This window comes from Cupressus sempervirens, chromosome 5, assembly GCF_028749045.1.
Source record: "Cupressus sempervirens isolate cs-2001-9-10 chromosome 5, ASM2874904v1, whole genome shotgun sequence".
Classification (NCBI taxonomy): Eukaryota; Viridiplantae; Streptophyta; class Pinopsida; order Cupressales; family Cupressaceae; genus Cupressus; species Cupressus sempervirens.
This window is the reverse complement of record NC_143122.1, coordinates 436,605,421-436,631,312: the sequence shown is the minus strand read 5'-3', so window position 1 is coordinate 436,631,312 and position 25,892 is coordinate 436,605,421.

The window sequence follows — 25,892 nt, the reverse complement described above, 5'->3', positions numbered from 1 at the left end:
TGATTACTCCATCCATCGTTGCATCCATCTTTATCTCTCTTTTTGGGGGAGGGTTTTTCCCATGAGGTTTTCCCTCTTTCCCTGCTTTATGGGAGATTTGCATTTCATTATGTACATGGGCACCTAACATGGCCTAGTAGCTAGGACCCATTATGCATCTTCATCCTAGCTCGTAAGCTTAAGCTCATTTCCCTAATTTGCACTTAAGGGGGGGTGTTGGTGTAAATTAGTACTTTACTATTTACACTTACTTAAGTTTACTTAGGTTAATGCATTAGTTAATTACTTTGCATTATTTTATTATTTTTATTATGAGACACTTAGGATTTTGTGCCACCTTGTGATTTGTCATGTTGACAACACAGGAGTCTACACCTTTATTTGAGCACATGGTGTCTACAACATTGTTTTGTGTGTTCCACCCTTCTAGGCTTATCCTCTCATCACCGCACTTACTTTCGTGCTTAATGGAGGATAATCCATATCTGGTGGACATGTGCTTGGTTGTTTGACACTTCATGGTGCTAACTTCTAAGCATTCTAGAAGCTCTCCTGTAGCCTTTATAATCAGGCACTCCTAGTGTACTCTGCATTATGCATAGAATATCACATTCTGAACAGAGCAATGTATTCGGACATACTCTAATTAATTGATCATATCCTTCTTTGGTCTACTGTGTGCTTGTGTTTGAGTTCTTGGTTCTTGGGTGAATTTTTCCCTTAAGAAAATTCTTACAGTTTTCAAAATTTGATAAATACCTTCTTTTGATTGATATAGGGTCTCCATTAATGCTATGTATTTAGTGTTAGTTTGTGGTGACTGATCAGGGAAGTATTATACATACTTCATAAATTCTTTTGGGTCCAAATTTTTTTTTTGGGCTATGGCTGACATTGTGGCCGACTTATGGCTGAGATATGGCTAACATGTTGTAACCCTAAAGTGGCATAAAAATACTTGTATAAAAAGGGCTTAGGGTTAGGGATTGTTTTATTGTGGTGATGCAAAATTGGTTCATGCGGCGGTATTGAGCTGTAAGGGATTACTGATTTTAATCAAGTTGTAATCACTGGATCATAATAACATCAAACTTACTATTTGGTGGACATAGCCTAGGGATTGGGTGAACCACGTTAAATCATGGTGCCTTGTGTTCTTTTCTGCATGATCTATTATTTTTTGTTATTGGTTATATTTTCATGTAATTGTTATTTCTATCCGTGGTTTAATCCTAACAAGTGGTATCAGAGTGAGGTTGTGGATTTTCCAGTTATCCTCTGTAGGAAAGTCTCATGGTTGAGTGGGAGTCTCACAGTCGAGTGGGAGCAATGGTAGATGAGGGAAAGCTAAGGGTTGACAAGTTTAATGGGCAGAACTTTTAGTTATGGAAGATGGAAATGGAAGACTTTCTTTATCAAAAGGATTTATGGAAGCCATTGGAAGGAAAAATCAAAAATTAGGGATCTATGTCAAATGATGACTAGGATATTTTAGACATAAAGCCACTCGGAAGCATTCGATTATGCTTGACACCATCAGTGGCATTTAATATTACAAAAGTGAAGACAACAAAAGAGTTGATGAAAACCCTAGTGACATTGTATGAAAAGCCCTTTGCTCCAAACAAGGTATTTCTCATGAAGCATTTATTTAATATAAAAATGATAGAAGGTGGATTTGTTGTAGATCATTTAAATGAGTTTAATACTATTACTAGTCAATTATCTTCTATGGGTATCAATTTTGATGAAAAAATTAGGGCTCTCTTGATTTTGTGTTCTTTACCTAAAAGCTAGAATGACTTGGTAATGGTTGTGAGTAATTCTATTCTTAGATCTAGTACCCTAAAATATGATGATGTGATCGGTGTTATTTTGAGTGAGGAAATTCATAGGAAATCCTCAGGTGGATCTACATCACAAAGTGGTTTGATTGCACAAAGTCAAGGAAAAATGATTGAGAGAGGAAATAGTTTTGGAAATCATGGAAAATTAAGTGGTAAGTCAAAGGCCTCGGAGGAGGTCTCAATTGAGAGGACCGAAAAAATGCTGGTACTATGGTAAACGAGGGCATAAAAAGAAAGATTGTTGGACTTGAAAAAAAATGAAGGAGATAAACTAGATGGAGACAAGGAGACAAATTTGGTAAGTAACAAATTCGAAGAGGATGCTTTGCTTCAGTTTTTAGAAAGTGTTGATGATTCATGGGTTTTAGATTCTGGTGCTTCATTTTATGCTACACCTCATAGAGGTTATTTCATTGAGTATGTCCAAGGGGATTTTGGACTTATTTATTTGGGGGATGATGAACCCGTTCAGATTGTTGGAAAGGGAAAAGTTAAGATTAAGTTGTAGAATGGGAATCATTGGCTAATATATTAGGTAAGAGATGTTCCAATGGTGAGTAGGAATTTAATTTCAATAGGGCACCTCGGTGATGAGGGTTGTGTAGTCACTTTTAACGATAAAAATTGGAAGGTTTCAAAAGGTTTCCTTGTACTATCAAAATGTGTGAAAGTAGGCACCTTATATCTTTGTATAGGTCATATTGTTCCTTATACTTTAATTGTTTTAGAGAAAAAAGAATGTTCAGGAACAATTGTTGTGATTGAGTAGGGAGAACAAATAGTTGTTGTAAATTTTGATATAGTGCTATGGCACAATAGACTTGGGCACATGAGTGAGAAAGGTACGAAAGTAATTCATTCAAAGAATATTTTACCAGGTCTAAAATGTGTTAATATGGATTTCTGTGAAAGTTGTGTGTATGGAAAACTAAAGAGAGTGAGTTTTGTGAAGACTAGGAAGGAAAACAAAAAGGAGAAATTAGAGCTCGTGCATAATGATGTATGGGGACCAACTTAGGTATCTTCCCTTGGAGGCTCTCACATTATGTTACATTTATTGATGATGCAACTAGAAAGTTATGGATTTATTTCCTTAGACAAAAATATGATGTATTTCGAACTTTTTAGAAATGGAAATGCTTGGCTGAAAATGAGACTGGTAAGAAATTAGAATGTCTCAGATCTGATAATGGTAGTGAGTATTGCAGTCATGAATTTGAAGATTATTTCTCCACTAATGGTATTCATAGACATAAAACTTTTTCAAGGACTCTATAGAAGAATGGAGTGGTTGAACACATGAATAGGACTATAATGGAGCGTGTAAGGAGCATGAGGTTGCATGCTGGGTTGCCCTTACACATGTGGGTGGAGGTTTTTAATACTACTATATATTTAATTAATAGATGTCCCTCTACTCCTTTGGGTTGTGGTATTCTAGAGGAAGCATGGACTAGTAAGAATGTGAGTTATTCTTTTCTCAAAACCATCAATTGTGAAGCATTTGCTCACATAGATTTTGAAAATAGAATCAAGTTGGAAGCTAATTCAAAGAAATGTGTATTTGTTGGACATGAAATTAATGAATTTGGTTATCGGCTTTAGGATTTTGAAAATCATAAAATTTTAAGAAACAAGGATGTCATATTCAATGAGAAAGCGTTGTACAAAGATCTGTTGTAGCAACATGAGAAGAAAGAAGATGATTATGTAGTGTTGAATGATATTCCAAAAGATGATGTTCTAGCCATGCTTCATGATGTGCAACAACCGCAACAAAAAATACCACACACACTAGTTAATGTTAGACGATCAACAAGGAAAATTAGACCTCCACAAAGATTTTCTCCCTCTTTGTATTCTATTTTGTTAATAGATGTTGGTGAACCTGACTGTTATGATGAAGCTGTGCAAGTGGATACTAAGATTCAATGGGAGTTTGCAATGAAAGATGGAATGGACTCTTTGCTGAAGAATAAGACATGAGATTTATGCAAGTTGCCTATAGGTAAAAGGGCTTTACAGAATAAGTGGGTTTATAGGTTGAAAGAAGAAGGAGGTACGAAAAGATTTAAAGCTAGGTTAGTTGTAAAAGGATTTGCACAGAAATAAGGTATCGATTTTGAGGAGATATTTTCTCTTGTTGTTAAAATGACTTCTATCCATACTATTTTAAATATTGTGACTACTGAAGATTTACATTTAGAGTAGCTTGATGTTAAAACAACCTACTTTCATGGTGATTTGGATGAAGAGATATATATGGCTCATCCACAGGGATTTGAGGTCAAAGGTAAGGTGAACTTAGTTTGCAAATTGAAGAAAAGTTTATATGGCTTGAAGCAAGCACCTCAGCAACGGTATCTAAAATTTGATAGTTTTATGCATGAGCATGGTTATAGTAGGTGTCATTCAGATCATTGTGTCTACTTTAAAAGGTTGAATGATGATAGCTACATTATTTTATGTTTATATGTTGATAATATGCTTGTATCTGGGTCTAACATGGATCACATTAAGGGGCTGAAATGCCAATTAACACATGCATTTGCTATGAAGGATTTGGGGGTAGCAAAACAAATCCTTGTATGAATATTTGCAGAGATAGGAAGAATAGGAAATTGATGATATCTCAGGCTGATTATGTTGAGAAAGTGTTGCAACATTTCTCTATGGAGAATGCTAAAGCTGTCAACACACCTTTACCTAGTTGTTTGAAGTTGACTAAGGAGATGTGCTCCAAGACACAAAAGAGAAGGATAAGATGTCCAAGGTACTCTATGCTTTTTCTATAGGAAGCTTGATGTATGCTATGGTATGTACTAGGCAAAATATTGCACATGCAGTGGGTATTGTTAACAGGTATATGAGTCATCCAAGAATTGAGCATTGGAATGCAGTCAAATGGATTTTTAGATATTAGAGAGGTACATCTAATAAGTGTTTACACTTTGGGGGCTCTACTACTAATTTAGAGGGCTATGTTGACTCAAATTTGGTAGGGGATATTGATACCAAGTAGAGTACTACAGGTTATGTCTTTACTATTGGTGGGGTAGCTACGAGCCAAGTTTCTAGATTACAGAAGGTTAATGCTCTTTTCACTACAGAGGCAGAGTATGATGCTGCTAGAAAGGAAACAAAGGAGATGATATGGCTTCAGTTCTTTTTGGAAGAATGGAACACCCTAAGAGGGATAATTATTTTCTCATAGATAAATAAAGTGCCATTCATCTTACAAAGAATTCAGCTCTACATTCCAAGAAAAAAACACATACAATTGTAGTACCATTTCATTCAGTCAGTTTTGGAGGATGGACAGTTAAAGCTACACAAGATACATATAGATGACAATCTAGTAGATATGTTTACAAAGGCTATGACAAGGGAGAAGTTGAATTCCTCTTCAGCTTCGGTTGGTCTTCTAGACTGCACATGAATAAAAGAACAACATTTGATCCAATTCGAGCCCCATGTGGTAGTAGTATTGCTATAGGATCAGTCTCCAAGTGGGAGATTGTTGTCTAGTGTGGTGTTTGATTAGTCCCCAAGTGAGAGATTATTAGTTTGTGGTGAGTGATCAGGGAAGTACTGTACATACTTCATAAATTCTTTGGGGTCCAAATTTTTTTTTGGGCCGTGGATGACATTGTGGCCAATGTATGGCCGACATATGGCTGACATGTTGTAACCCTAAAGTAGCATAAAAATAATTTTATAAAAGTGCTTAAGGTTAGGGATTGTTTTATTATGGTGATGTGAAATTGGTTCTTGCAGCAGTATTGAGCCATAACGGATTATGAATTGTAATAAGGTTGTAATCACTGGATCGTAATAATATCAAACTTGCTATTTGGTGGACGTAGCCTAGGGATTGGGTGAACCATGTTAAATCTTGGTATCTTGTGTTCTTTTTTGTGTGATCTGTTATTTTCTTTTATTGGTTATATTTGCATGTAATTGTTATTTCTGTTCGTGGTTTAATCCTAATACTTAGGTAGGTGGAAGCTAGCTATCTTAGTCGATATTGATTCCTTCTAACTAGGTCTTTTCTTTATAGCTTGGTCTTTACCATTTCATTTCTGAAGTGCTTGGTCAATGTTGCAATGCTCGGTCAGCATAGACATTTTTACTAATCTTCGATAACTTTTCACAAATGTATTCTTATATATCTTTATATATGCAAATATGAACTTTGGCACATTTCATGTAAGGAATTGATGTATGACATGTTAATTAAGTATATAGTTCCATACATACCTTTCTTGCTTAGTTTGATATGACATGATCACCTTCTCCATTGGATTGGGTGACCTTAACTCCATTTTCTCCACTATTTCCATCTTTTTCTCTCTTTTTCCATTTTTGATTTATTTCCTTCCTTATTTTTTTAATGTCTACTTTCCCTTTATCTTTGTCTTTTATTTGATTTGCTGAATGTACTTGTCTTGTAATTCTAGCTTAGATATCCAAACTTGTGCCATTTGGAACATGCATTGTTAGGTGTATAATTCTTCCTTAGATTTGTCTAGTAAGGTTTCATTTGTGATTTTCATTCATATGTTCTATGCCCATACTTCTGACAATTATAGCAATATTTTTCAAATCTAGGTGTAGTAGATGGATTCATCTCTCTTGACCTACACTCATTTATTTGATTTACTTGTTTCTTGGAAGAAAAATAGTAACTAGTAAACTCAGGCTTAGAATTTTGCATACCATGTTTGCTTTGACAATTATCTATACTATGACCAAGTTTCCCACAATGATATCATGTTGGTTTGTCCTTTGACTTTGAATTCCTCATCTCTCCATTAATGGATGATTCTCCTTTCATAGTGCATGAATTTCTTGACCCATTACAACTTCTAGATGACTTCATAAGTTCTTCAAAATACTCCATTTCCTCTTTTGGTTTGTTGAATCTCTTCATAGATTCTTTCTCAATTTTTAGTTCATTCTTCAATATGTCCTTCTGTGATTTGAGATTTGTAATTTCCACATTCTTGTGATTCAATTCCTAATTTGCGAGCATTAGTTGATTCATCATGTTGAGTTGAGTGTTTGTGAGCTTTTTCACATCTGATATCCTTTCTTCCATTTTGGGAGCCATTACCCTTTTTTCTTCTTCAACCATGTCTTGTCTTCTTCATCTTTTTTCTTTTTTTTATTCACTTCACATAATCTTAGTGATTGGATTTCATGTTCTCTTTTCAATCCTCTTCTTTCTTCATTCAAAAGTCTTCTCTTTTCAAGTAGATCTGCATATGCTTTGTCATTTGGATTTACTATTTTAAATAGTCCTTTGGTCTTTACTTCTTCATAGTAAAATTGTTTTATGTGGATGACCAATTCCTTTCTCCTTTTTAGGAAATCCTTCAGATCTTGTCTTTCTTTCTCAAGTTTTTGCAGTGTGATTTGGATGTCAATCACCGGATTGTCAATAACCTTGTCTGTTTTAAAAGCCTCCATATCCAAGATCTAATCTCCAAGTGACTAAGCTTCTCTTAAAGAATGAATTCTTGAATACCAATTATTGATTGATGGAGTAATAAAAAGGATAAAAAAAATAGTAAGAGGGGGGGAGGGGGTGAAATAGAATCTTAAATAGTTTGACTTTTCACCAATTCATTCACATCTATCAATTAACTTGTGTATATAAAACTTATAATGATAAACTTGTTGTAACACATAAATATGATCTATCACATGCATGAAAATAAACACATTAAATAATATTTGTTACCTAGAAACCCTCCAAGATGAAGGTAAATCTGGGTGGGGATGACACGCACAAATCTTCACTAATGTAGCAACAAAGTTAACCTATGAGGGGTCTGCTCTGTTAAAAGCTTAAGAGACTGCTATGTCTCTCCTTCTTAGAGGATTTAACACTTACAATAAAGTAAGGACTCAATTAGGATATTTACAAAGATATGTTAAGAGATTTACCCTAATTCAAGTTGACTAGAACTGATTCAATACTTTACTCTTGGTATGCTCTACAAGCTGATTTCAAGTCTTCTCCTTACTAACTGATCCTCTCCCCTAATATGATAATAGTTGTTTTCCCCTTCATTTCTTGAATAGGTCACTTGTTCTTTTGAGAGATAACATAACACTTCACTAACTTTTGATTTGATCTCAATCCTTCACTTCACTTATTCACATATTACTCCTTGTTTTCATACACACTCTTCTCTGATCATCTCCACACCATATCCATACCATACTTCACTTGATATAGGTTAACATCTTCCCTATTTAAAGAGTTCCATAAAGAGTATTCTAGATACTTCCACATTTTGCCTCTTCATTTGAATTATTTATCAAAAAACATAGAAATATGTGAGCCACATCCTTGACACATAAAAAAACTATTTGTAACAACCTCTACCTTTATTATATTTTATTTCCAAGCCGGCTTTAATTTTTTTAATCTCAAAATATGTTCCATTCCTAACTTTTATGTAAACTCTGCATTTCTCAGTCTTGATTGTTTCCTGATGCTCGACATTGCTATTGTTCAGTTTGTATGGTGCTTGACACATATTATGTAACTTGGCACTTGTATGCTTAAAAATTCTTGATCGATATTAAGGTTCGCTCATATAGAAAATACTTGGTGACCATATACTTACTCAACTCCTATAGAGCTCGATACATACTTTCTTATATACATGACTTGGCCTATATATAGTAGCTCGGTCATAGTGATGATTGTCTGACTCTTCCTTATAAATGACTAAGTGTTTGACAATAATAGAAAACAATAGTTAGAGATACCAACAATATCCCCCTTTGACATTAGTAGAAAAAACACTTTATCATATTTACATCTTTACAAATACAATTTGATACAAGCTCTCCCCTTAGGTCTTATGACTTATGTTAATGAATAATGAATGAATATGATAAAAAATTCATTTCCCTCTTTATTTTTATTTCCCTTTAACAAATCCAATTCCCCCTTCCAAATCTATTTCCCCCTTGTTTTTGAACACTTATGTCAATGTTGTTGGGGTTGAATGGGTGGAAGTAAACTATATTTTTCAATGAATGTTTTATGAACTTAGATGGTCATGGATAGTACACGATCCCATGTGGTTCTTGCTACCTCCAAAATATGATTTTGCATCTGTAATCTTGCATCTAAATCAATTAAGTTGTCAGCCACTGAAAGATTATGATCTTCTTTGATAAGATCTTGGGCTTATTTCGTTTCCCTCTACCTAACTAGGGTAAACTTTAAGAAACCCCTTCCAAAAAAAGATATAAATTACTAACAAATCTTTCATTATTTTAAAAAATGAAATAATTCTATTGGTGAATCTCTACATTTTTTATTTTGAATAATATTTATATTGTCGATTATTTTGGAATCATAATTTTTATATAGAAAATATTGGCGAATGTCAATAATAAGAGGAAGTTTATTAATCACCATGGAATATTACAAATCAAACTTGAACAATTTTTACCTCATGGATTATTATGAAGATCATAACATTATATTTAAATCAATAGTGAAAACTAAATATTGATGATATATCCTTAACGTAACTAATAATTATGATAATTATTGGTGAATTAATTATAATTTCTCCAAAAACATATAATATGTAGGTGAATCAAATATAATCATGTATCAAATATTCTCACAAAACTTTGAGCTTAATTTTTTCAATAAAATAAATTATTGAGCGATTACAAATATTTTAGAACTAAATATTATAAAAATAAGGCAATTTAGGTTGCCTTAAATAGTAGATTATTAGCTGAAAATTTCTAAAATTTTACAATTGGTGAATATTAGCCACTAAAGATTACCTTATGCATAACCTCCAAGTGAGGTATCATCATTACCTGAATAAACATTAATTGGATCTCATTTTACTGTCAACTGTTTGAAGCTTGGTCAATGTGTCTTGAGCATTTAGTAAACTATTGTAATGATCAATGCTAGATTCTACTGACTCTGAAATAATATTGTTGGATCTCTTCATCTCAGCTTGAATCTCGTTAATTTGTACATGAATATCATTTTTGAATCTTGGCACATTTAACAAAATGTTGTACAAATGGTGTACCTTCTATATTAGTTCTATCATAACTTGTATTTGCTCTTGCAATTATACTTTTGCTAGGCAATGGTTATGGAAACTTTTTCCACAACCTTATTCTCTAATCTTCTTGCAGACCAATCCATCAATTTCTCATTTGACAGAAATTGGGTTATGATTGGAGTTTCTTCATCAAAATTTTGTATTGCAAAAGCATCAACATAAATGTTTTTCACATCATAGAGAACCTACTCTCTCTCTCTCTCTCTCTCCCCCTCTCCCCCCCCCTTGGCTCTTCTTGTCATTTCTTCTTTGCCAAAACTTCTTGTAGAAATTTTTTACTCTAAGGTGAGATTTGACGAGTCTAATTGTGACATCTCAATTATTTCATCCAGACCGATTTGAATATCTGGTGAAGTATCTTTTATTGTTCTCCTTTTGATCGCTTAAGGAGTTCTTCTACTTGACACTACTTTAAGAGTTTGTGAAGGAGTTTCAACACTCGGTCATGCTTGTGCATTGGTGCTCAAATCAACAATGGTTGTACTGTTGGGCCCATTTACCGTTGCACCAAAAGCCATGACTGTTAGTGAACATGGAACACCACATAATTAAACACCTATGGGTAGGGGAGCGCGTCGCATCACCCAAAAATCTCCCTCTCGATGCGCATACCAGGTGCTTACGTGGGTCGGGAAGGCACCGGGGAGATTTGAACCCATGACTAGGCCAAAACCAGGCTCTGATACCATTTGTTGGGCCCATTTACCATTGCACCAAAAGCCATGATTGTTAGTGAACATGGAACACCACATAATTAACCACCTGTGAGTAGGGGAGCGTGTCGCATCACCCAACATGTACTCAATTCAACTCTAGTTGATTCTTTATTTTCTTCAATATTAGGTGTTGAAACAATATTACTGTCTGTACTGGGGTCTCTCACTTCAACTTCTACCTTTATACCTATGAGCCTTGATTTCTTGACCTTTGGAGTATTAGGGGTATCAACATGTATTAGTGACATGCTTCCTTATAGACTCGACACACTTGAAATTTCTCCACTATTGTAATCATCTTTGATGTTTATATTTTATTTCTCTATCTTGCTCCCTTGGTTGATAATCCAAAAATGCTTTTCCAAAGAAACTCATCCTGTTGTTCTACAACTTCCAGTTTGTTTCATAAGATATAAAAAATCATGTACTTAGGAACAAATCTGCACCTATATTTTACCAAAAATGTGTCCTATTTCTCCTGGGATAGATCAAACATAACTCTAACTAATGTGTTAGTTCTTTCTCTTTTTCCTCTACCTACTGCCATATTCTCTTTACTCTATCATATAAATCTTTGGGTATATTTTTGTTAATTTTTCTAGGGGCTAGCTTATGATTATCAATCATATCCACCATAACCTTCTCAATTTTGTTTCTATCAACATTATCCAATGTATCATACTTTACAAATCTAAAGATGGATAATCTTGGTGAAATTCTTAGATCTGCACATACCTGATCTGAATCATTTTGTCAATTCAAAGGACAATACCAAAAAAGAAAAAGAAATAATGGTATTGTAAACACATGATAAACAATTTCAATAATTCAATTTACTGATAATATTAAATAGAATTTCATACATTTGTGGACAATCTTGTGAGATGTATGCCTACACATCAATCAAATTTGGAAAAACTCATGGAGGAGTTGTGTGTCTGAGCTCATAAAAGTTGGGCTATCCCGTGAATGCGATGTGTGCCCATGAACTCTATAGGAGTTGGGCAATCCTATGGTTGAGATGTCTGCCCATGAAATCTATATATAAGATCAAATACAAATTGGAAACCTTAGAAAATGAGATGTATGTCCATATATTCTACCTTGTTGAATTCGACTTGAGCCTCTTTATACATCTTCATGGATGTTGAAAGGTCGTGCCATTAAAATCCTCATTAGAAGTTGAATGGAAAATTAAAAATTGAAAAGTCATTACTTAATATAACATGCTACCTTAATTCTAATCAATACCTCTTCAATCGACTTAGATAGCTATTTAAGTGGTCCTCTAACCAATCTCCTTCTCTTAGTTTTAGAGGCACTAGGCTCTATAGTATTTGCTACTCTCTTTGTGATTTTCTTGACACTAGCAGCTACCCTATTTCTTGGCTTATTTGGTGGTGGAGGAGAGATGGGTATCACTATTGGCTTCTTCTTTGTTCCTTGAGCCTTCTTTCTTAGTGCAATGACAAATACTAGAGATTTTCCCCTGTCACATTCTTCTTCTTCCTCTTCGTCATCACTATAGTCTTTTTCTTTATCCTCTCTAAGACATTGTGTTAATTGTGGCGGTTCCTTTCCCTTGCCTAAGGTGCTTAGTTTTGCTTCTAGGTCTTCATTCATTCTTTTTCTTTTCTTCTCCTTAGAAGCTATCTTGACATTTATAGTTATTCTTTATTTATTTTCCTCATGTTCCCCAAAATTTTAGCCTTAGTGTCTATCTCTTCATTTGATAGTACAAATATATTCTCACTTACTAAACTGCTATCAATTTCATAGTCAAAATTTTGTAACCAAGCCTTCCTTGGCTTCACTACCTATACAAATGTGTTTCTGTATCTACAAGAAAACATATATCACTATAGTACCTTGTGACCAACTCTTCAAGTATCCTCATCTTCATTTTCATTCTTTTCTTAATTTCCTCAAAATAAGAATCCATTACATTCTCAAAATTTTCTTCCAATTGACTAATGTATTCGTTAATCTACCTAGTCACTAGTTTGTCTTGGTCCCAAGCAACATCACCAACACTAGGAAAATACTTCTCGATATAAAAGAAAATACATACAATGAGGGATCCAAACTTATACATTGAATTCTTTTCTCTTCTTATATATGATAGATTCTCTTCTAGTTGTAGTCTTTGTAGCTCGGTAAGATCATATTCATGATCTTTCATCACTATCTTCCATGCTTGATCTACTACCATACATGGCACACTGTTCAATTTTATTAACTAATAAAATTTGTGTGCAATAACTCTTATTGCAAATTAGATTAGTGATTGATTTTTTTTTAATGGACAGACCATGTCCATTCCCCTTGACTCCTATGTTTGCCTCAATTTTCTCTTGACACAAGCATTGAATGGTTTTCTTCTTTTCTAGGGTTGGATAGACTATAACCCTATGAATCATTTTCTTCATGATCTCTATGGGTCCATTCTATAACCAATACTTCATATCATGGATTCTTCTCAAAATGACTTTACTCCATTCGATCTTGAAATTTCTTGGGAACTCTAGGGAAAAAATTAACCCTTTCCTTTCAAAAACTTTGAGTTCATCCTTTAAGATTCTTTATTGAATAACTTCTCATATGCTTCTTTGATCTCATAATGTCCTACTTCTCCAATTTTGCACATGTAACAATTTATAACATCATGGATTGTAATAACTTTGGGAGGTATTGAGAATAATGCACCCATTAAATCTCCTTTTATCGCAATTTTTGGAATAGCATGAAACTTTGGTGGACAAGCATCATTCTTAACTACTTGGATTCTACTAACCTTTTGGCTCATCTATCACTAGATGAAGCTGCCATATTTTTGTTAGGGTTTGAAGTCCTTGTTTACTCCTCTTTCTATTCTAAATTACTTAACATGGTTCATATCTTCACTTGTTCAAGATTCTTGTCCAAATCACTCTTGAAATCTTTTACTTATCACTCAAATCGCCAAATCCCTACGTGATCTTGAAGTCTATATACAAGGTATGAGATAGTGTCTTCAAAATTTGATATATACCTTCTTTTGATCGATTTAGGGTCTCCATTAATGTTGTGTACTATGGTAGGTGGAAGTCAACTATCTTGGTCAATATTGATGCCTTTTAAGTAGATCTTTTATTTATAGTTCAGTCTCTCCCATATCCCTTGGTCTCTACCATTTCATTTTTGAAGTTCTCAGTCAATGTTGCAATGCTCGGTCAACATAGACATTTTTACTATTCTTTGATAACTTTTCACAAATTTGCACTTGTGACTTTGGTAAAATGGTGGGGTTTCTTTCCAATAGGGCATACAACCAAGGTTCTAGTCTCCATAAGGTCACTCTCTACTATGTTTCTTAATTGAGAGTTGCTTACTTTGACCCTTGGTGAAATAGTGGGGCTTCTTGCTTGTAATGCTTACAACCAAGAGTCAATAAATTTTTTAAAGAAGAGATTTACTAGAGGTAGAGATCCATATCTATTTGGCTAGAGGAAGGTGATAGAAATAAAAAATTCTTTCATCTATCTACTTTAAAACATAGAGAAAAAACTTGAATTTCAAGTCTTAATAAAGGAAGCATGAAGTTAACTAAGGAAAAAGAAATTTTGGAGGAAATGGTTTCCTTTTTCTCTTCTTTGATGTCCTGAGATCCAAGTATTGATTTGACTCATTAGGCCAAGTTGTTGGATTTTATTCCTTCTTTGGTTACTAAAAATCAAAATAGAGTGTTGTGTGCTATCCCTAAGGAAGAGGAAATTTATAAAGCCATTTGCTCCTTAGGAGGGGATAAATCATCAGGGCAGGATGGTTTTCCTATTTTTTTTCAAAAAGAATGGAATCTAGTTGGGAAAGATGTATGTAGTGTTGTTAAAGAATTTTTTGGGGCTAAAAGGATGTTGAAGGAAATTAATTCAACTTTCCTTTGCCTTATTCCAAAGAAGCTTGGTGCAGATTCTCCAGATTAATTTAGACCAACCAGTCTCTACAATTCATTTGATAAAATTATTTCGAAAGTCCTAACTTTGTGGTTGTTGATTTTTCTTCCTTCTCGTATTTTTGAGAAATAGAATGGTTTTATTCCTGGTAGACATATCCTTAATTCTATTATTTCTGTGCATGAGAATATCCATTCTTTATCTCTTTCTAATAGTTAGGGCTTTATAATGAAAGTTGATATTGCTAAAGCCTATGACAGAGTTGAATGGTCCTTTCTTCATAAGATCTTATTATCTTTTGGTTTTAGTGTCAATGTAGTTAAGCTAATAATGCAGATGAACTCTACTACTATAGTTGTTGTTCTAGTTAATGGGTGTTCCTCTAATTTCTTTAAACCATCTAGGGGTTTGAGATAGGGAGATCCTTTATCTCCTATCACCTTCACTATTATGGTTGATTTCTTGGGCAGATATATTGGGAAATTGGTTTCTTTATGGGATATCAAAGGTTTGTGGTGCTCTTCACATCCTTGTATTTTTTCCCATGAAAAATTTGTGGATGATACAAGTTTATTAGGAAAAGCTAAGGTTAGGGAAGTGAGGAACCTCAAAAAGGCCCTTAATCGACTCTACTCTTTGGCTTCAGGTCAATTGATTAAGTGGAATAAGAGTTCTTTATATTTTATCAATACCCCTATTTTGAGATAGAATAAGATTGGAAGTATTCTTCATTGCTCTATAGGGTCTTTTCCTTGTATTTATTTAGGACAACCTATGGGGCCAAATCCTTTGGATTCTTTTTGGGAAGATCTTATTAAGAAATTCAATAAGAAATTGGCAGGATGGAAAGGTAATTTTTTGAGTCAAGCTAGAAAAATTACTCTTCTAAAGGCTTGTCACCAAAGTATTCCTATGTATACTTTGAGTCTCTTTAGGATTCTAGCTGAATTTTCTGATACTATTGACAAAATCCAAAGGAACTTCCTCTAATATGATTCTGAGGATAAGAAGATAATGGATTTAATTTCTTGGGATCAAATTTGTAAGCCTAAGTTGGATGGTGGTTTGGGGATTAGGTCTATCAAGAGTATGAATATAGCTATTCTTGCTAAGCAGGGTTGGAGAGTTTATCATGACAATAAGGAGTGGAGATCTATTTGGAAACATAAATACCTCCTTGATGCTCTTTTCTCTGCTATTTGGGAAGCTAGCTAGGGAGCTAGACATATTTTAATCAAAGGTTGTATATGGAAAGTGAGTAATGGGCAAAAGATCAGGTTTTGGGATGATGTGTGGCTTTTGGATCATCCTTTGATTGAGGATTATGAGAATATATCTCTTGTTGATAGATGTAAATAGACTTTTGGTATTTTTGTGGAGAATTACTAGATTAATAATGAATGGGTTAATCTAGCTGAAAGTAATATGACTTTTTATAGTATCCAGTTCATCTTGAATGCTTTTAGCCTATATCCACATATTGAAGATAAAATGGTTTGTGGATATGAACAAAGAAGCTATTTTAAAGTCTCTTCTATTTTTAGAACTAACAAAAAGGGAATTAGACCTTTATGGAGTACAAATTGGATTAAAGGTCTCATTCCTAAAATTAATATTTTTTTCTAGATCTTGCTTCAAAATAAAATTTTAACCTTCGACAATTTGTATAAAAGAGAGGTTTATATGGTTAACAAATGGTGCTTATGTAAAAGAGATTCTAAAGATAGGAATAATCTTCTCTTAAATTATAATTACAGTGAAAAAGTGTGGAGTTATATCTTTATCAACTAGAATTTAGATTGGGTTTAGTAGAATAATATTGTTCAATGCTTCGAGAGTTGGACATGTCCTTCTAAGGAGGTTAATATTGGTTTTTTCTATGGAAAATTACTCTACCCTATCTCTAGTGGGGAATCTGGAAAGAAAGAAATAATAGATTTTTTAGAGACAGAGAAATTCTTGAGTGGGTTCTTGGTCATAATATAGTTAGAGCTATCAAGAAAAACTTCAATTCTCATAGAAAACTAAGTGATGATATCCAAATCAATAACCCTATGCAGACTCAAGGCTATAAAATCAAAATTGATGACTAGAGGCATAATGTAAAATGGGGATCTCCTCCTATGGATTGGATTAAAGGTAACTTCGACGGTGCTGTTAAAGGAAATCCTTGAAAAGTTGGTTGTGGAGGGGTTTTGAGGGACCATAGTAGTAGAATTTTTGATGCTATTTCCATCCCTATAGGGATTACTACTAGCAATAAAGTTGAAGCTATGACAATCCTATATCCTATGAGGCTGTCAATGGATTTTGGCTATCGAAATCTTTAGATGGAAGGAGATTCGTTTAACATTATTAACATGCTTAATAACAAGGGTCTAGTTACTTGGACTATTGAGGGAAGTATAATGGAAATAAAAAACCTTATTAATAAATTTGATAATATTATTTTCTCTCATATTTTTTAGGAGGGTAATTCAGTTACTGATTGGATTGCCAACCAAGTGGTCTATAGGGAAAGAAGGTTGAGGTGGCAAGCTAACCTATGCAAGGATGTGGAGCTAATGATGATAGTTAATAATGACAAGACACATGCTATAGAAGGAAAGATTTCCTAAGCTTGGAAAATTTATGAAGAGAAGTGATGGGTTTATGAAGGATAGTTTGAGATTCCCTAGGAAGTACTTTTACACTATTATGACTTGTCTTTGATACATAAGTAGGGTTAATAGCTCCTCGATAATCTTCAAAACTTTATTAATTTTTCTAGTTTTCACTACTTTAGTGATTTGTAGGGGAAAAAAAGTTTTCAAGATGGGAGGGGAACCTAGAAAGCAAGAGCCAATAAATTATAGGGTTTGGAAGGAAAAGGCCTCTGTGTGGTCAATTTTTCAGAAAGGAGAAGTGATGACCTACATTGAGAGACTCCATGGGTATAAACCACACATTATTGATTCCTTCTTTAAAAACTAGTTTGAAGATAGGGTCACAGTGAAATTGACTGAAGAATTTATTGTTGAGATTATAGGGCTTCCTATGGAAGGGATTAAATAGCAAGGAGACTAGTATCTCCAATGTGACTTTTAGGAAATTTCCAAAGACAAAAGATGAAGAGAAGAATTTGGAGAAAAATGGTGACTTTTACGAACTGAATCAAATAAAGGTTATCTGGAGGGATGTTCAGTCATGTATCCATGAGTATTTTATTCTTGATGGTAGGGCTAAGAGAGTCCATAAATTTTACTTTATTTCCTAAATCATTTTAGGTACAAAGATATGATTTCATTTCCATTTTTTCTTAAATACTCTTTGCTTCAAAGCCTTTATGCTCATAGGAAGAAAGAGTCTTGTCCTGTGCTTCATGAAGGTTTAATATTACTTATTGAGAACTTTTGTAAAAGTAAGGCTATAAAGCTCTCTTCGGTGCTGGAGAAGAGGAAAGGGTCTGGTAATCATCCCCACTCTAAGAGAATAAAGGTTGAAGAAGGGACTAGTGATAACAAGAAGGTTTTCAAATAGGATAGGACTAAGAAAAATGTTGAGGAGATTATATAGTCTGAGAATTTTGATAATGATGAGAAAACAAAAATGGGGGATCATAGTTCTAACCTGGACAGTTACTCTGGGAGAAAAGGGGTGTTAAATGGTAAAGATAATGTAGAGGGGAGTAAGGATAGAAACACTAACATTGGGTTGGAAGCCCTTGGGGAGGATGAAGAAAAATAGAGTGATCACCCCTCTCACTTGAAGAGTAATGCCAGTGAGGAGAAATTGAAGGAGGATACTGGTAAGGAAATTGATAAAAGCCTAGCCAGTAAGGACAACAGCCAGAGTAAAGAAGAAAAGGAGGAGAGGATGGAGAAGTTGGATATCAATACTGATACCTAGATTAATACTGAGACTACCACAATTGATTTTGACCCTAGGGCTATGGTAGATGGGAGGGATGATCCTCAGGATGCTAAACTTTCATTTCTTTACACTACTAAGATTAAAGCGGCGACTTCTCTTTAGGGTGATTCTTGGTTGTATAATGAAATAATGGTTCTCAAGAAGAAAATGGGGGTAATGCTAAAAGAGTTGAACATTGAATACACCAAGAGAGCTCAGATGGAAGTGCAAATTGTGAACATCCCTAAAAAGCTTAAAGAATATGAGTAGGATCTTCATTACTTAATTAAGGAAAGTGGTCAAAAAATGGAACATGTCACTTCTAGTCTTTGTGCTATGGGGGCTAGTCTAGGTAAGAAGAGTAATGAAGAGATAAAGTCTTCTGGTAATGTAGGGATGGGGAGTCCAAGAGGATCTAGTAAGAGAACTAGGCAAAGCATGCGAAAAAAGGTTGTTGAGGCTCTTGAGGCTCTTATTCTTATTCTAGCTGACATAATCCAGAGTACTATAGAAGTAGGTAAAGAGGTGGTGAACATTATCAAAGAGCTGTTGTAGGTGCTAGTTGCAGAGTAGGTGTGCTGGTTGCTGGTCTGGACAACTTTACTAGTTTTTACTTTTTACTTTTTAGTTTGTTTAAACTCTAGGTTCTAGGTCCTTATAAAACTTGGTTGTTTTTTATGGTGTAATCTTTTGGCTTCAAGTCCTTGTAAAACCTAGTTTCAATGTTTTAAACTTTAGGTTTTAGGTCCTTGTAAAACTTGGTGGTGCTTTGATGCTTTAGTTTTTTGTAAAGGGTTTTGGGTCCCTTAAAACTCTTTTTTACCTTAATTTAGAACTTTTCACAAAATTGTTCTTATACATCTTTATATATGCAAATATGAACTTTGGCACATTTCATGTAAAGAACTTATTGGCGCTCAAAATTGTTGCCCTGATTTTGAGTACCATTGAGAAATCAAACCCTTTAAATGCTTTTAAACGCATATGTACTCTACTGTACCTTTGAGCCCCATGAGGTGTTTAATGTTTCTAACACTTTTCATTTAGTGCATCTATGTTTTCCATGAAGTTAAATTGCCATTTTGAGCCATTTCGTGAAGTTATGTTTTGAGCATTTATCAAATTTGCATTTTCTCTCATGTCAAACAACGACAAGAGGCTATGTTTGTCATTGAATATCTCGCACCTAGAAATGTTTCATGACTTGCCGCTTTGAGACTATTTTGTGTCCATACCAGAGAACCTATGTTTTAGATTTTGAGTCATTTTGAATCCATTTGACTAGGTTTTGAATCCCTCAAAGTTGGTCATTTACTAATGTCATGCTAATGAGAAATGTTCAGAATTTTGGAAGGCCCTATTTGACATGTTATAATTTTGACCTAGTTGATTGAAATACTGAATTTATTTTTGCGTTGAATTTTAGAGGCCAGAGACATGTTATGTTTCAATTTTGAGCTTATGACGAATCTGTTTGATCAGTTTTCAAATGCGATTCCAAATGCAATTTCTATCTTTTTACTGGTGTTAGCATTTGTAGAACCCCTGTTCGTGATGTTATAACTTGAAATCTATGATGGATGAGATCAAATGGATTGTACCACTGTGTTGTACTCTAAAAATAATTAAAGTGTGCCAATTTTTACATCTTGATGAATCTGTCTATACACTTTTCTAGGTCAATTCCATTTGCAAAACCTGCTTTTCTGCCATTGTTTCCAGTCATCAAATTTGAGTAGACCAGGTTGACTGCTCACCATTTGTGCCCAATTATTTTTCATGAGCCCAAATCATAGATTTATATTGTCCTCATGACAGTGAACCAATGCCCCAGTTTGTGTTCTCCCAAGTGTCCATTTACCTAGTTTTCAAAGCCAAATCCGAACACAATTTATTATTTTTTGACATGTTTTCTTGCAGGCAGCTCTGAGAGGTCAATTTCAACAGTCAATATCTTTTGACCCTAAATTTTTCATGAGACAAGGTTCGACAGGGGGTAAGTTTGCGCAATAGAGAATCAGTGTGCCAATTTTCAGAGCTCGGTCAGGGGTCTGGATCATTTTTTAAGGCTAGGCAATAAGCCTCTTGATGCAGATTTCATAGTGGTGCCGAAATGATTAAGATAAGTTTTTAGTGGTGTACGTGTAGTCAAATTTGATTCTAGTTAGTTCGATATGTTTAATGAAACAGTTTACAAAATTAGTTGCTCGAAAATGAATTTTTTTTAAGGTAGACCCACTTTGGGGCCCGACTAATCTACATTAGATTGCGAAGTAATACTTGTGGAATAAAGGTGATAAGACATAATGCTGATAATGGACAAGAGGCTGGAGAAGAAGTGAAATGTCAAATAATTATGGAGAACAATATTTCAAAGGATGACAACAAGTTCAAAAGAATTATCATTAAGTACCATAAACAATGCCAATTTTTCAAGGTCAAGGCATTAAAAGTGAGAAAGGTGCCTTTTCTGATGTGGAAGTAATAATGAATCCGATAAGGAAAAATATATTTTGTAAAACCATATGGCATGTATGCAGTCACTATGAGGTTTGGAGCCAGCTATATTTGAAACTATTGTGTGAAGCCATTTTGGATGAGCGATGACTTTTTCATGTGGATTCTTCATTATTGAAGACAAGAGGGGGATCTATTTAGCATTCGTGCCTTGAATTTGAAAGAAGAGACCAATAGTAAGCCTATCATGGGTGTTATCTTCGAGCCTTTTGGTAAAAGTGTTGTTCAAGTTTTGAAAACTATAGTCAATCCATTGCACACCAAAGGTTTGACGATGCATGTGAGGATTCTTTGAATGAACAAATTAACGTTGAATATAAGGTTTCATATATTTATGCTTTGTCTACCTATTTTGACCGAGCCAATGTTGGTCTACTAGGATTTTAAAAATGTTTCCTCGAGTCCTTGCAGCCACTTCAATTGCCACATCATTTCTGAAGCATCGAGATGCTTTCACGTTGAAGTATTTAGAAGTAGGCGTGAGCAACTACATTCAAAGAATACATAAAGAAGAAATGCACGGCAACATATTTGAAAGTAGGGGTTCTAAAAGGTCTATAGGGAGTTGGACTCTATTAATCTCCCAAATGAAGTTTTTAATAAGTTGATTCCTTTTAAAATTTTATGTGAACGTCCTGCTATAGCAGTTGAAACAAATTAGGAGGAAGCAAGTTTCTTGGATTAAGTTCTCAAAGAGATTAAGAGGGCTGGATTCAACAAGGCAACTGCTATAAAAACTAAGGGAAGACATGGACGCCATATGAAATGCCAAAGTCAACACAACTCAAGCCCATAGCAACAAAGGCACAAGGTGACTTGAGAGGAGAGAGTTTGGCTCAGTCAAAGCTTCTAAAACCATAGGTAATGGCCCATGCAGTCAAAGAGACTGAGATTTATGAATTTTTAAATGCAAAATCAATGAAGAAGATGCCCAAGCCGTAAGAAAAGAAGAAAGGAAGTGGCAGGAGACATAGAAGAAAGGGGCAATTGACTTTAAAACAGAAAAAACCCACATATAGAGATAAGAATCCACGTCAAGTGGAAGTAGCGAACCCTGCGCAAACAAAGGGACAAGGAAGCCCACATTAAAGAGGCAATGATTTAAAAGGAGATCTGATTTTGCGTCAGCATATGGTGGAAGATAGATCCCCATAAACATCAGAGACTAATATCGATGATGATGTCTACAATGCAGTTCCATTGCCTTCATTGGAAATGGGTTTTGATGAGTCCATAATGCCAATTTTTGTCTGTCCTCTAGTGTAGACAATGCTCTATTTCGTGTCCTTAGCCCATAGCAAAAGGTGTTCACGTAGGCATGGGAGGATGTTCTGTACGTTCATTTTTATCTTTCTAACATGAGTCGATTTACAATGGTAAATGATACTTATGTGAAATATATAACTGAAGAAAATTTCCCTCATGGTGTTCTTTTGTGATCTACAATAGAAATTCCTTTGGTAGAAGGTGACTTATGAAAGGCATTTATTGAAGTTTTGGCTGTGAAAGACAAGATAAAAAAGGTGCTACATGTTCAGAGTATCTCATGCTGGGCACCTCTATGTATTGGTCCATACAGCTAGGCAACATTACATAAGGAAATTCTTTATATCGCTGGTCAGCTGGCGCTTGATCCTCTAACTATGCTGCTTGTTTCTGGAGGTGCAGGTGTACAGATGTAACAACGTTTGAAACACATAGACATTTGTATAGAACATGGCCGAGGTGTGTTTTATCCCACATTGGCTGTGGGAGGGCCTTTTAAACTCTTTAAATACTAATCATCTCAACATCATTAGTCTCCAAGGATGACGGCTTTTGGAAGCTGCATGATTCGAGGTGGGGCCTATGGTTGGCTAGTTGCCATAATAAATATTTTGAACAAAGATACGCATGTGCTAATGTGGAGGGAAGCGCTCAGATCGCAACATGTGTCCGCATCGAGGGCTGGCGCATGGCCACAAGACGAAAGTGCTCACTGGATAAATAATGTGGGTGTGTGGGAAGATGACACGTGGTAGTGGGTCTCGTACATGGTGACATGGTGGAGATGTGCAGGTTAAGACTAGATGCATCCGAATGGCACCATGTGGCTAATAATGTGGGTGTGTGGGAAGATGACACATGGTAGTGGGTCTCGTACATGGTGACATGGTGGAGATGTGCAGGTTAAGACTAGATGCATCCGAATGGCACCATGTGGCAAGATCGAATAGTTGGCGCATCCCCACACTACGAAAGTGCTCACCAGTTAAGCAATGCTGGCATGCGGGTGAATGCCATGTGGTGATGAAGTGACAATGGTAGGGGTTAACTAATCCGAGATCACCATGTGGTGCCTGGTCAAACCTAGTTTGACCCCAAATTGGAAGGATAGGGAAAAATAAAATAATTTAAAAATTTTTATTTTAAAATTGTTTTTCAAATGGGTGCATGTGCAAAGTTTTAAATTCAAAAGTTTATTATCCTATAGTTGAAAACTTTAAGATTTTTAAATTTTTGAAAATATTCAGTTGCAGACCAAAACTTTTGCTAGGGGAACATTTTTTCGAATTGACTTTTAGGGGGTTTCCAAAAGGCTAGTATAGCGATATTATATATCACCAGAATTTGGAGAGGACAAACTTTCTATTTATGAAGTTTGTTTTTGGATAGGAAGTAGTATGTTCAAGTTATCAAAGGTTTTCTCTTGGATTCTTAACTTGCAACTGTATTATGGTTTTGAAGTTCAAAACTGATTTTTGGCATGGTAATGAGTAAAATGTGGGTAAAAGATGACAAAAATGTAGGTAGGGTTAATTTTGGTCACATTCAATCAGTTTAAACCCAAATTTCTACAAACATTTCATGAGGCAGTTTCAGATTTTGGTGACTCAAAAGGTTTTCATCATTCAACAGGATATATTATCAAATCAGTTATAGGATGATGATGAAAGCCATATTAGATTAGATGGGTAGAAGGTAGAGAGAGGTTATTTAGTTGCAAGAGATTGAATTTCAAGTGGACACATGTCACTCTGAGATTAGGTTCAGGAATTATTTCTTTCCTATATCATTCTTTCTCTCTTTCATTGTAGGGGTTGGTAGTTTTCTCTGTGATACCAACAAGGTTCCAGTGTTCTACTGTGAAACCATGGTTGTTGATGGTTTTGCTTCCTGTCTATTGAGTTGAGCTCTAGTAGTGAAGGCCACACTTCCAGTTATGTGCAGATTTTCAGTTTATTTTCATGTCTTGTTATTCTGGGATAAATGGAATTTGATGCTAGATCATGTGAATTATTTAGAGTTTCATTTAGTGTTACTAGTTTGTGTATTCAGTCTTTCCAAGGATGAATACAAGGAGATTTACAATGAATTATCTGAGTTTTCTTATTTTGTCTCCTGATTTTTTATATGCTATTGACTTTGTGATTGAATGAATAAGGTTTATTCAATTTAAGGCAGCTTGGATGACTTGTATGTTAGATCTATTGTTGCTTTTGACTCAAGGAGTTAAGTAAATGCTTCAGTGTTCTGATAGGGTTTCTAGGTGTATGAAGGGGATATTTTGTAAGAATGAGATTTGGGGATTTTAGTTGACAAACTTAATTGTAAGGCAAATAAGTTAGGTCATCCTGTTGGTAATGAATCTATATTTCAATGGACAAGGCACTGATCGCTAAATCAGATGCAAGCTGATATGAAGGTTATTTGTACAAAATCTTTTAATCAAAATCAATTCAATTTTCACATTTTGTAGTGGGATGAAAAGAATTAACCCTCACTTAGCTTATGGTTTCATAGGTTATGATATGTAGCTACTTCATTCCTATGTCATTGCATAAGTACTATAAGATAAAAGGGGTTGCATCTGCTATTATTAGGTTTAGATTTATGTTTAATTGTACTGGTACCATATCTCAGAACCTCAACGTTAACCCGCCTAGGTCTTATAGAGCCTAAAGTGAAGAAGGAGTTATGCCTTATAGTTGGCCCAAGACTACAGTCAAGTGTATCTATCATAGGAATTTGCTAGCCTTAGATGCATTGGTCTGGTTTCTTAGTCATTTTCAAAACTGTTAAATCAGGACCCAACATAACTGATGTATGATATATTAATTAAATATACAGTTCCATACAGACCTTTCTTTCTTAGTTTTAGATGACGTGATCACCTTCTCCATTGGATTGGGGGACTTCAACTCCATTTGCTCCACTATTTCCATTTTTTGCTCTCTTTTTCCATTTTTGATTCATTTCCTTCCTTATTTACTTAATGTCTACTTTGTCTTTACCTTTGTCTTTTGTTTGATAATTTGAATGTACTTTCTTGCTTAGATGTCAAAACCTTTGACATTTGGAACATGCATTGTTAGGCATATAATTCTTCCTCTGATTTTTCCAATAAGGTTTTGTCTCTGATCTACATTCATATGCTCTATGCCCATACTTCTGATAGTTATAAATGTTAACATTGTAGTCAAGTTTGTTATTAGTGACACACTTATTTAGATTGTAAGTATCTACCGAGCATATTATACATTATTAACCAAGCATTTTAGACTCTACTGAGATCTACAGTTGCTACTAAGTTCAAAGAATAATATTCAGTTTACACTAAGTAGTTTCTACCTTGATGGTGATCAGTAGTGTAAATCAAGTCTCTTAGTGTTTACCGATTTTCTCAGTACTTGCCGAGTTCATAGTTACAATGATGAGAATCTAGTGTTGACTAAGCCACATGGTGTCAACCAAGAGATTCAATTTATACCAAGCTCATTGTGATAGCATTAACCAAGCTATATAGTGTGAATCAAGTAACTTAGTTTATATGCCAAGTTTCATAGTATTCACCAAGTCACCAGTGTAAACCGAGTTTAGACT